Source organism: Battus philenor, unplaced genomic scaffold (assembly GCF_028537555.1).
Source record: "Battus philenor isolate CCGP_79_NKW_IND1 unplaced genomic scaffold, ilBatPhil1.0.hap1 SCAF_30, whole genome shotgun sequence".
Classification (NCBI taxonomy): Eukaryota; Metazoa; Arthropoda; class Insecta; order Lepidoptera; family Papilionidae; genus Battus; species Battus philenor.
This window is the reverse complement of record NW_027181694.1, coordinates 2,882,735-2,894,189: the sequence shown is the minus strand read 5'-3', so window position 1 is coordinate 2,894,189 and position 11,455 is coordinate 2,882,735. Positions and strand designations below refer to the sequence as shown.

Here is an 11,455-nt window from a genome sequence, read left to right as displayed (position 1 = left end):
AAACGGTTTTTTGATACCCATATTATGGTGGTTGTGGAAAAATATGTACCCAGTCCGCCATATTTGAACAGCGTCCATCTTGAATTTTAAATTTTGACATAATCATCGTGTTTTACTTGTGTAGCCCTTTCATTTGATACACATATTGAGGCGGTTAAGTAAAAATATGTAATCCGCCATTTTGTATCGGCGGCCATCTTAGATTTATAATGTTATTGATTTTATTATATTGTATTGTCTTTTAAATTAAATGTGTGTACCAAATTTAAGATCAATCTGACAGCGGGAAGGTGCTTAAATTTAAATTTCTAATTTTGACCCAAACAAATAAATTCAGTACGGGTCGGACTAAATATTTAAAATTGTTTAATAAAGAAATGGTTGTGACTAAACAATAATCGAAGATAAGACTTAGTTAATTATTTTTGAAGATTTTAACCGTGAAATCTTCGCCACCAGAACATAGCGTCCCATATTTCTATAACAACAGACGCACTGCCCATAAATTATCGTATCGCAAACATTAGCTTATTCTGGGTGAGAACAAAAGATTGTCACTGTACAGGTGAATTTTTGGTTAATTTATTGCTTTCTTGTTTAATTTGACAACAATTTTTTTTGGTATATAAACTGAAAATTTTCAGTATTTCAGCACAGTCAGCCTGGCTTCAGGTCATATAGGGTCATATTTGATCCATAGGCCTCGATATGAGTCGGTTTACGACTTTCTCCTTGGTGTTCGCGCTCAGTGTGAGTATTTATTTACCTTTTCTCTTTTTATCTCTTTTTTTTAGCTCTTATTGTGGTTCTCAATTAAGATATGTGAAATATTTTCTGGTGATTCTGATCTTACATGTAATCACTTTTGGTACTCTTCGTCAAGAGTAGAGTCTTCTACTACTTTTCTTTTTTACTTCTGAACTTCTTCTTTTGGTGTCCTTCGTCAAGAAGCGTTTAGAATAGACTTCTTTCCAATAATTAAACTTTAAGCATAACTCAGGGACTTTTTCTATTTATTCATATAGGGCTTAAACCCTTTAGATCAGATATGTGCAACATGCGGCCCGCCACACGGTCTTCAAAATGGTCCTGACGAAAGATCAGTACTGTCAGTGTTTTGTTTAACGCTTGGTGATATACTGAGTCATCGCCTTTTTTTCGACACAATGTTTCTAATTGTAAAAGTCCGATATCTACTATTTTAATTTATTACTCTGTTACATATTAATATACTCATAATTATTGTTATGATCAAATAAAGATGTATTATTATTAGATTATAAAAAAGTGTTAAAAAGTAATAATTTAAATTGGCCAGTCGAATAAAAATGTTGTTCACACCTGAAATATATTATAAAGGACACTACGTAAATATTTTTGTGTTTCATTTAGGAAAGGCGTGACTTATCGTCGGTTCAGTCCAATGACGCCCACTGCTGGGCACAGACTAAAGATATCTATGGAAGGATGTGCCATAATCACCACGGATGACTGGCGAGTGGTAGTGGTAGTGGTATGCAGAAGACGCTCCTGCCTATCCTTTAGATGAAAACTTGTTTATGAACAATGATAATCATATATAGTTAATGCATAAAATGTGAATTATATGAGATTGCATCCGCCTGAACCCGGGGCCTATGATCGCAAGTCCTAATCTTCTACCGCTGGGCTACCACTACCATCTCAACGTAAACACGGTACTGTCTATAAAGATATCGATTTTCCTAAAGTTTGTTTACAATGGAACCATGTTGTACAGTCAGCCCCATAAGTTGCAACCTTAGGTCTTTCATCAACATTCTGCTACTGAACAGTGTTATCTTTATTTCTATAAGCTTAATTTTGTTTTATTTCGCAGATTTTGAGCACGTATGCTGCACCGCAAGGTAAGGATAACATTTTTAAAATTATTTAAAATAACAATAACGTGTCCTATACGTATCATCCAAAGCATGGACACACAGACCGCGGCCCGCCGGTCGAATACTGGTGGCCCGCCGACAGCAACATTCGAAAAATATTGAATTCTATTCCAGAGTAAAACCAAAAAAATTAAACTACCTATACTTCTGGCGGCCGGCCCGCCAACAGTTCATGATTTGCCCGAGTGGCCCCTAGTCTTAATAAGTCTGTGCAACCATGATTTAAAAGTTATATCTGTATATTGTTCATATTGTTTTATCATCAGGCTATGATCATCTATTTCTGGACAAAGATTTTTAACGATATATTACATCCTGTGTAATATAATTTTATATCGACGTACGAAATACGCTCTTTCGCCGTAGTGGAATCCGCATCAAAACTTCTTTTCTCTCTATTGTTCATTTATGCTACAAAATTTGCGTATTACCTTTTAAATTTTTCCCTCGTTATATTTTTAAGTTAACTTTATTACGAATAATATTTTTAAATTATTTGGTACAGAGATAGAAAGTTTATTTTATTCCTCTACAATTATATTTCTCAGAGATGCTCACAACAATTGCAAATCGCCAAGACCAGACTTAATTTTTAACTAATCAATCTAATATAATAAGTTAATTTTATTGTGGTTAAATTTAAAAGCATAATAGATTATATGATTCACTTTTTCATATATCTACGTAGTGTCATATAGTTAACCAGATAAATAAAGTCTCAACTAATGTTGTAAGTTAGAAGTATAAGATCAACATTCATTGGTCATTTCAGAATCGATATTAATAACTTTTTTTAAATCTAGAATCGATTAACGTCGCCAATGGCAACCAGTATCATACGGTGAGGAGCAGCCATCCTCAGGGTTATGGAGTCAAAGGAGAGCAGATCAGTTACAACACGCCGTGGTACGCACCAGGTTATCCAAGTTACCCCGCGTACACAGGACAGGGCAAGTATTAAAAATTATTTATTTATTTCTAAGACAGTCAAAATTAAAGACTGATATACTCCGATATTTAATGGAATTAGACGTTACCTTGCGGAAGTCCATCCTAAGTAAGAAAAAGACCAATATTTAGCTACTTCCGCACATGCAGTGGTAGTTGTGCAACAAAGTGCACCGTCCGCCAGCCCGCTGATAAATGCGTATGCGGTAAACAATGCTAATTACACAACTGGCACCGTCAAATCACTCAACACGTGTTTCACCCCTCCACGAGGCAACTTCAGGAGTTATGTTACACCGATTAGTGAAAATATAGGCTCTGTGTTTGGCACTAATCAGTACGCATTTGTCAGCGGGCTGGCGGGCGGTGCACTTTGTTGCACGACTACCACTGCATGTGCGGAAGTGGCTAAATATTGGTCCTTTTCTTACTTGATATACTTCGTTTTTAAATAACCTATTCAAATTTACAATTAGTTTAATACTCTTAAATTAAGAGGCAATTTTTTGTTGATAAAGCATATTTATAGGGCCTGTCTGGACTATTGATAGGTTCCTTCAAAAAAAAAAAAAAATTGCTCTGTCTCTATGAATACACATTTTATTTATTTATTCATGTCATTATTCACTTTGGATTACATTTCGTTAAGAACAGATAACAGATAATACCTAATAATCTATAATGACAAGGAGCCCTGATCTGAAAGAATTCCAAAACAAATTCAGAAGACTTTTTTATTTACGACATATATTACATTTTTTGTCTAACACACTTGTAATATTACATCAATGCCGATGTCCATTATTCTAATAAGAATTTAATAATAGACCAAAAATTTAATTATAATTTACAAAAAATAGTTTTACATAGTTACATTAAAAATAACCTGATTCATCCATTTTAAATGAGTAGGTAGTTCAAAAGAATCTGTACAATTTCTTATAAATATTATTCAATAAAATGAATTTGGTTCGAGAGAAAATAACTTTATTTAGCTTAATAAAAACACATACTTTAATCACAGGAAACGTAAAATCAACAATTAATTACGAAGATTAATTAATTTGATGATAATTTTTAATCAAAATGTTATTTTAACGCTACGTGTTAAACAACGATTAACAAGAGATTCGATCGTAAATTAAAAGCGTTGTCTTTACGAAAGTTTCGACTAATCAACATTTATATGAAATCAAAAACCATTTGAATAAACAATTTTTGTATTTTTTCAGATCCACGGGAAATCGACGTTCCACAAGGTGAGTTTATATAATTAAGACATCTATTACAAATGAGGTAGACTGAAAGGTCTAATGTCTACGACCTATTTACTTTTGACTACTAAATATATGAAGAAAAACTTGTTAAAACGTATATATTCAAAGAAATTGCGTTAATCTCATGGCTTGATTTACTATTAAGTCAAAAGATTAGAAGCAAATAAACCAAATATATGTAACAAACCTTAAGAGATAACTTAGTGAAGGAATACCTATTTATTTCTAGGAGCGGCTTGGAAAGGAAGCGGCGTTCCTCCCGTAGTACCCTATCCACCATACCTCCCTCTGTATCAGACTCTCTACGAACCCGTACCTGTCTATCCGACCGGACCTAACTATGTCCCTCTGCCGGAATACGAACCTCTCCCTCCAGTATCTCCGTACCCACAGTCGCCTCTGATTTTACCGAGTAAGTCCTTTTGTTTTATTCATAATTTAAATTAAAATGTAAAAAAAAAATCCCAGTTGATTTGCAGATTTAAAAAAAAAGCGTTTACATGCTTTTCCTTTATCTAATATATAAAATTCTCGTGTCACGGTGTTCGAACTTGAACTCCTCCGAAACGGCTTGACCGATTTTTACCAAATTTTACATGCGTATTCAGTATGTCTGAGAATCGGCTACTATCTATTTTCCATACCCCTAAGTGATAAGGGTGGTCCACCCCTAAATTTTATTTTTAATTTTTTAGACAATTTTTTTGGTTTTTATTTTATTATGATACAGCATACAAAAATACATACAAACCTAAATTTTCACCCCTCTACGATCGACCCTTATCTTACATTTGTTAATTAAAAACTTTAATTTTTTTTGCAAAACAACGTTTGCGGGATCAGCTATTATTTTATAAAATTACTTCAAAAAAATTATTCGCAATAAATATAAACAAGGAGACAAATACATACGATAATTCGTGCAATAACTTAATAAATATATGGAGATTTAAAAAATTTTGCAAAAGGAATTGAATTAACGTTATTGGTAAAGATTTAGCAAAAAAAACAGCGTTGTAATAAATTATTTATTCATTATTCCGTATTATGACTGAATTAATAATTTTTGCAATACGTCGTTACATGAGACACGTAATCTAAGGATTTTAGGAATCCTTTGTACACTTTCAATTGATTTTATTCAACTTAACCCAACTTTTCTATACATAAAGTCTACATTTAAGCATTTAACTTATCCTTCTGTTTCCTTTCGTATTATGTTGCTAATTGTTAAACTTTGACGAATTGTCGAAAATTGTATCCATGCATCTGCAAGATGATTAGTTATAGATGTAAAATCTAAGGGATGATTGTTTATTATATATATTGTACCCTACCAAAAAAATCAATGATTTCAGAAATAATATATAACGTAACAATAGTATATTACATATACGAGTAGGAACAGGCAGACCCTGCAGACATTGTACTTGCCAGAAGTTATTGACCTGCTCTATTCAAATAAACTAAATTAATGTAACATATTTCAGAGTGAATACCATATACAGATTGATTGGAAATATGAAAGGTTTTTGGTGATAAATGAGCTGTACTTTCACCCCTATAACGCTTTCATGTATACGATCAACCACCTAGTTATACAAGACCGAAAGATGACTACACATGTTTAAATTTCAATATATGAATTGTTTAAAATAAATCGAGATACACAACATGTTCTCCAATCTATGAATAGTCAAAGTGTAATTATTTTGAGTCGCACACATGAGATAGTCTCTTATCGTCATAATATCAGATTGGAGCCAAAGGTCGCTACGATGGATAGTGACGCCTTTCTCGGTGCCCGCGTCTAAATTTCCTGCGACCTTGTGGGGACCTACCTGATCCTCGTCTACTGGCTTGTAGTCATCACCCGAAAACCTTTCAACCTCAACAGCCATCAGTTGCACATTCACATATGTTTATTCAATTTCAGGGCCAACGGGAGGAGCTTCATCATATAGCCATGGCAGCAGTGGTTTCGACAGCGATGACTCTGCGTATTCCAACACGTACTCGGGAGCAAGTGCCTTCAATAAAGGTAAAGTAGATCTTATTTCATTTAAATAAAAACATTATTGTTTTGTGGTTAAAAATCTCGGCTGAGGACGTTGAGTAGCAGGTTGATTAACAAAAATTTCGGAAACATTCATACCTACTTCTAATTAACTGTATAAAGCGATCGGTTTAAAATATGTTACATCAACTATATTTCTATTGGAATGCGACTAGCGAATAACTTCTCGCAGTACAAAGTCTCCAGGGAGGGATAGTACACAATAATTAATTTTAGAAGTAATTCGAATTTTGAAAAGAATTTTTCTCTAAAATATCAGGATAAAGTTATTTATTATTTTTGTTAACTTTGATTTGAAGTTTACCCTACATTAATTGGCAGAAAATAAGCTGTACCTTAACCCATTTAAAGCTATTACATTTAAAAAGTTTAAATGCAAAAGTCGCTGTGTGAAGAAAAGGAGAAATATCTCATGAAAAACAGTTAATATATATGGTTTTAATTTCTTGTTAGGCAAGAAACAGTTCCGAAAAGACTTAATAATAAATAGATACATAAAAATAGATAGATAGCCTTGTCAATGTCGGAACACGCTTGATGAAGGCCCCTTCCATTAGGTCCTGTTGGAAATCTACGGAGAAAGAGTAACGTCTCACATATGAACAGATACATTACCGATCAATGTATTTAAATTTTGTACCATCAGGTCTACCATCACCGTTATTGCGAGGAAGACCCATCCCCGGTCTGAAAGGATACTACGATCCATCTCAAGTTATCCATTCAGTACCTTACAACCCTAATCAAGGAGAACAGGTCGTCCAAAATGAAGAACAAGGACCAAATGGAGAGTCTATCCAAATCGGAAAAACCACACCAGGTATGACAATAATCTCTTTTCTTCTGTTCTGATATCTTGGAAAAACACTGCGTTGATCCTTCAACGATTGCAATCGAGTCTTTAAATGGGGGTCTATTGGGGGCCTCTTATTCTCCCTATTTTAATGTTAGGGACAGGGGAGTATTTTACAATTTACACTTTATCCTCTTTCAAACTTTACAATTTTTTGGATTCTATTTCTTTCATTTACCTTATACAAGTCGCCACTCTTTCTTCACCACACTCTTTGATATTACAGTGCAATCGAGATTTAAAAGGTCATCTAAAATAAGACATAAACAAATATAAGAAATAAAAATACAATAAATACTTAAATGAAAGTAATTATGTTAATCATTTTCGCTAGGGACTCAATGGTATGTAGGTTTAAAATCTCTGTGACCCTTTTATACTTTGGAGAGAACCTTTGAAGATGCAATGAAGGTGGCAGTCATTTAGTGATTCTATTCAATACGTCAAGCGCTAAAAATGTACCTGTGCCTCATGTTTATGCACTTTTTGAGGAGTTAAGCTTCCTCCAGTATTCTAATGGTGTCACAGCAAAAAAGAAAATTATATACGACAGGCAGATGGTTTTTGAAAACTTTTTTTAATAGAGTATCTAAGAAATCTATTGAACTGTTAAATAGATAAGATTAAGAATATTACTCTCATTGATAAGATAAATTACCAATAAATGAAGTAAAATGTTTTTTTGTTATAATGCTATTGGTTTCATCTTTGAGCTTGTTGTTTACCTTGGTTTTTGTCTTCCAAACTCTGAGTTTGCTTCTAAAAGACTAATAAAATATATGTTAACCATTGCTCTAACAGGAAAAGGATCAAGTTATACAACTTCGTACAGCGCCTCTGGTGCGTCGGCCAGATCTTCTTCAGCTAGGATATCTTCCACCAAAAATGGACCAGATGGTAATCATTTTGTAATAGCTTTGTAATTTCCCACTGCTGAAATACAAGCCTCTCCTCTAACAGAGAACTATACGTAATTGGTTATAAATGAAGGCTTAGAAGGGGTGAACATATAGCTAATTTTATGTAAATTTATGTATCGCATCTAAACCCATAACGTTAAATGATGAAATATAAAACTAAGTACATTTTAAATTTAATTATTGTTTACTATCTGCTCCTCAAGACATTGTATTGGCCAGAAGATATTGGCCTGACGCATTCCAATATAAATATAAATTAATGCAACACATTACTGACGGATCACTTTATACAGGATGATTAGAAATAATTTACAATTATTAAGAACCTGCCGCCCAAGATCCTAAGCCACAATTTTAACCACGAAGCAATAATTGTTTGGTTTAAATTAAATATGATTTATTGTACCTTTATTGTATGTAACATATTTCATAGTAATTACTTTAAACAAGGTGATTAGATATCGGTGTGAAAGCTTAATTTCTTTTGCTGTTAAAAGTGCTATACATTCCCCCTTTTTTATATCCATAACTTTCGGATTTTTACTAAAAAAAACCATGATACTGACTTGCTAAATGAAAACTTAAATTACTCAAAATAAAAAATAATGAATTGTTCCTTATTTAAACAGGATTTGAAGACGTTTCGATCGCAACCTCGAATAGTGACGGCAGTAGCAACAGTGATGACATCACAACGACTGTAGATATTGAAAGCTTCGAAGACTCTCCAGGTATTTTCTATCACCGTTTTATACATCATCATCGATTTTATGAAAACACTCACAATATTATTTATTCTTCACAGAAGATAGCGATTCTGATGACGGAACTCAACCAGACGAAGATTCCAGCGGAAGTCCTGGCTCAAGCAAAATCATCAGGCATAGAATAATCAAAAAAGGTGACAGTTTTATATACCTATTGTAGATGATCATAACATATACTAGTCAAAAGTGTCATAACTATTTCCGTCCAACTTAGGCTGTAAATAACGCTCTCCACTAATGGGGAGAACTCATAATTCGTTTATGTAGCAGTCGTCGTGCAATAAAGTGCACCGCCCGCCAGCCCGCTGATAAATGCGCATGCGGCAAACAATGCGAATTATACAACTATCACCGTTAAATCACTCAACACGTGTTTCACCCCTCCATGGGGTATCCTCAGGAGTAATTTTACACCGATTGTTTGGCACTACACAACAATACAATCGGTGACACTACACGACAATAATAATCGGTGGTAGTTGTGTAATTCGCATTGTTTGCCGCATGCGCATTTATTAGAGGGCTGGCGGGCGGTGCACTTTATTGCACGGCTACTGCTGCATTAGCGGAAGTAACTATATATTGGTCCTTTTCTTACTTAGGAAGGACTTCCGCAAAATAACGCCTGAATCCATTAGATATCATAATTCGTTTACGGGGGCGGCCTCCCGCTCCTTAGCCGTGAACATCGTAGGCAATCCGAGAGAGGATCCGTATCCTCCCTGATACCACCGAGTGGTTGACGTTGCCGTCCCAAGCTACAACACAATACACCAAACATCACGTCATCATACGTTCCCCGAAAGTTTTTTTTTGTGCAAGTTCTCGAACCTTTCTCTAACAGATGAAGCTGTAAAAGCAATAGCGGGAGGACATATTTTATTGTAAACTCGTGTGGTGAGATGTTACATGAATGTATGTGTTATGAAACACTATAATAACAAAAAAATATATTACTCATTGTATTTCAATGTTTTAAACACTGAAATAATAACTATAATGTTTATTTTAAACAGGATCAAGGAACGTATTTTCAGGAAGTAACTCCAGGAGCAACAGCGGAAGCTATTCATCTTATGTAGAGAATGATAGCTCTGATGATTCTCCAGGTAGGTTATACATATAAGCATTTTTTTTTAAATTTTGGAATCTATTTCTAAAAATTTTGATTTACTCAAGACGTTTTCCATAGCTCCTTTTGTTTATTTATTTCAAAAAATCTTTATATAATAATGCTAAAATGCTCATTCAAGTTATTTTATTGATAAACAGATGATGAAGATGATAGCCCGTCCGACGAATCTCAAGATGATGTACCAAGCCCAGATGACGGAAATCCTAGCAAGAGAAAACACAAGAAGAGCAAGAAAGGTAGATAACATTGTAACTTCCAACATTCTTTAATGCGACTCTCTCTCTCTCTCTCTGTCTCTCTACATTTATTAAAGAGAGAATGACAACAGTACGTCCCCAACGAGGACATAGGTACTTTTGCTAGAGCAGTAGCGAATCTATAATGTCATCTTCGTTTCAATGCATAGACAACCAAAGTCATCGATATCTATAGGAGGTACCATAATCGTCAGGCTTGTCAGAAGGGTAAGGCGATGGCAGTTTGGTATAATGGTATACAGAGAACACTGCTGCCATCGTCTGGAAACTTGTTTGCGAGCAGAAGGAATCCTGCACAATTAATCCACAAAGAGTGAATTTGAATAGGATTTTGTCCTGGAAATCGAACTCGTGATCTTCGATCGCAAGTCTCAGTCCTTTGCCACTGGATTACCACTGAAAGTCACAGTGTAGGTATTTTGAATTACTCTTTTTTTTTTTTGATTGGGCTAAAATTGGATTTAGGACAAAATTATTAAACAAAACTCAGAAGGTTTAGGTTATTATATCAGATTAGTCGATGCAAGATCGTACGGATTTCTCAACAAGATCGGTAATAAAGATATACATAAACTAAAGAAGTAACTTAGGTCAGCTGGTTGACAAGTTGTAGTGGCAATGGACGAACCAATTAGCGCGCAAAATAGATCGCCGCTGAAGCTTCAAGGTTTTGGTGGGCTAAACCACGGGTCAACAAAGATACCGTAGGAAGTTCACCCACTAATTGAATAGACCACCTTATTTAATATTTAATGGAATCATGCGTTACCTTGCGGAAGTCCATCCTAAGTTGATACACTGATTAGTGAACATAACTCCTTAAGATGCCCCGTGGAGGGGCGAAACACGTGGCGGGCGGTGCACTTTGTTGCACGACTACCACTGCATGTGCGGAAGTGGCTAAATATTGGTCATTGGTCGTTTAATATTGGACGCTGAATGCAAAAGGTTTACGACCAGCCCTATCAAAAATGTAAGAGGAAAAATGAAGAGACCGACAACCTATATTGGACGTCTTATGGCTGAAATATATGCTTGTTTGTATTAATAATTGTTGCTCTCTGACAGGTACCAAGATCTCGTCATCTTCTAGCAGCAGCTCCAACAGTAATGGCAGCATCATTACAATAGAAGAGACCGAAAGCTCCGAGGAAATACCTGGTACTATACAAACTCTTATACACAATACATATATAAAGCTTTTAAGACAATTATGTTTGTTGGAAATAGGTATTGAAAAAATCAAATAATGATCGTACCATCGCTCTCAACTTGACGATCACAAAATTAATGAAACAT

The 11,455-nt window shown here is 34.7% G+C and overlaps 4 long non-coding RNA genes across 4 annotated transcripts; all 4 read left to right on the top strand.

Moving 5' to 3' along the window:
* Window positions 1–661: 661 nt before the first annotated feature.
* Window positions 662–2,866, top strand: LOC137927491 (uncharacterized). The gene is made up of 3 exons (XR_011107767.1): window positions 662–750; window positions 1,859–1,886; window positions 2,726–2,866. It is a non-coding gene; the product is annotated as an uncharacterized lncRNA (long non-coding RNA).
* Window positions 2,867–4,098: 1,232 nt separating this feature from the next.
* Window positions 4,099–6,183, top strand: LOC137927485 (uncharacterized). Its single transcript, XR_011107766.1, has 3 exons — window positions 4,099–4,129; window positions 4,377–4,559; window positions 6,084–6,183. It is a non-coding gene; the product is annotated as an uncharacterized lncRNA (long non-coding RNA).
* Window positions 6,184–7,881: 1,698 nt separating this feature from the next.
* LOC137927484 (uncharacterized) lies at window positions 7,882–8,893 on the top strand. Its single transcript, XR_011107765.1, has 3 exons — window positions 7,882–7,974; window positions 8,627–8,728; window positions 8,803–8,893. It is a non-coding gene; the product is annotated as an uncharacterized lncRNA (long non-coding RNA).
* Window positions 8,894–9,780: 887 nt separating this feature from the next.
* LOC137927483 (uncharacterized) lies at window positions 9,781–11,314 on the top strand. Its single transcript, XR_011107764.1, has 3 exons — window positions 9,781–9,873; window positions 10,037–10,135; window positions 11,225–11,314. It is a non-coding gene; the product is annotated as an uncharacterized lncRNA (long non-coding RNA).
* Window positions 11,315–11,455: the final 141 nt, after the last annotated feature.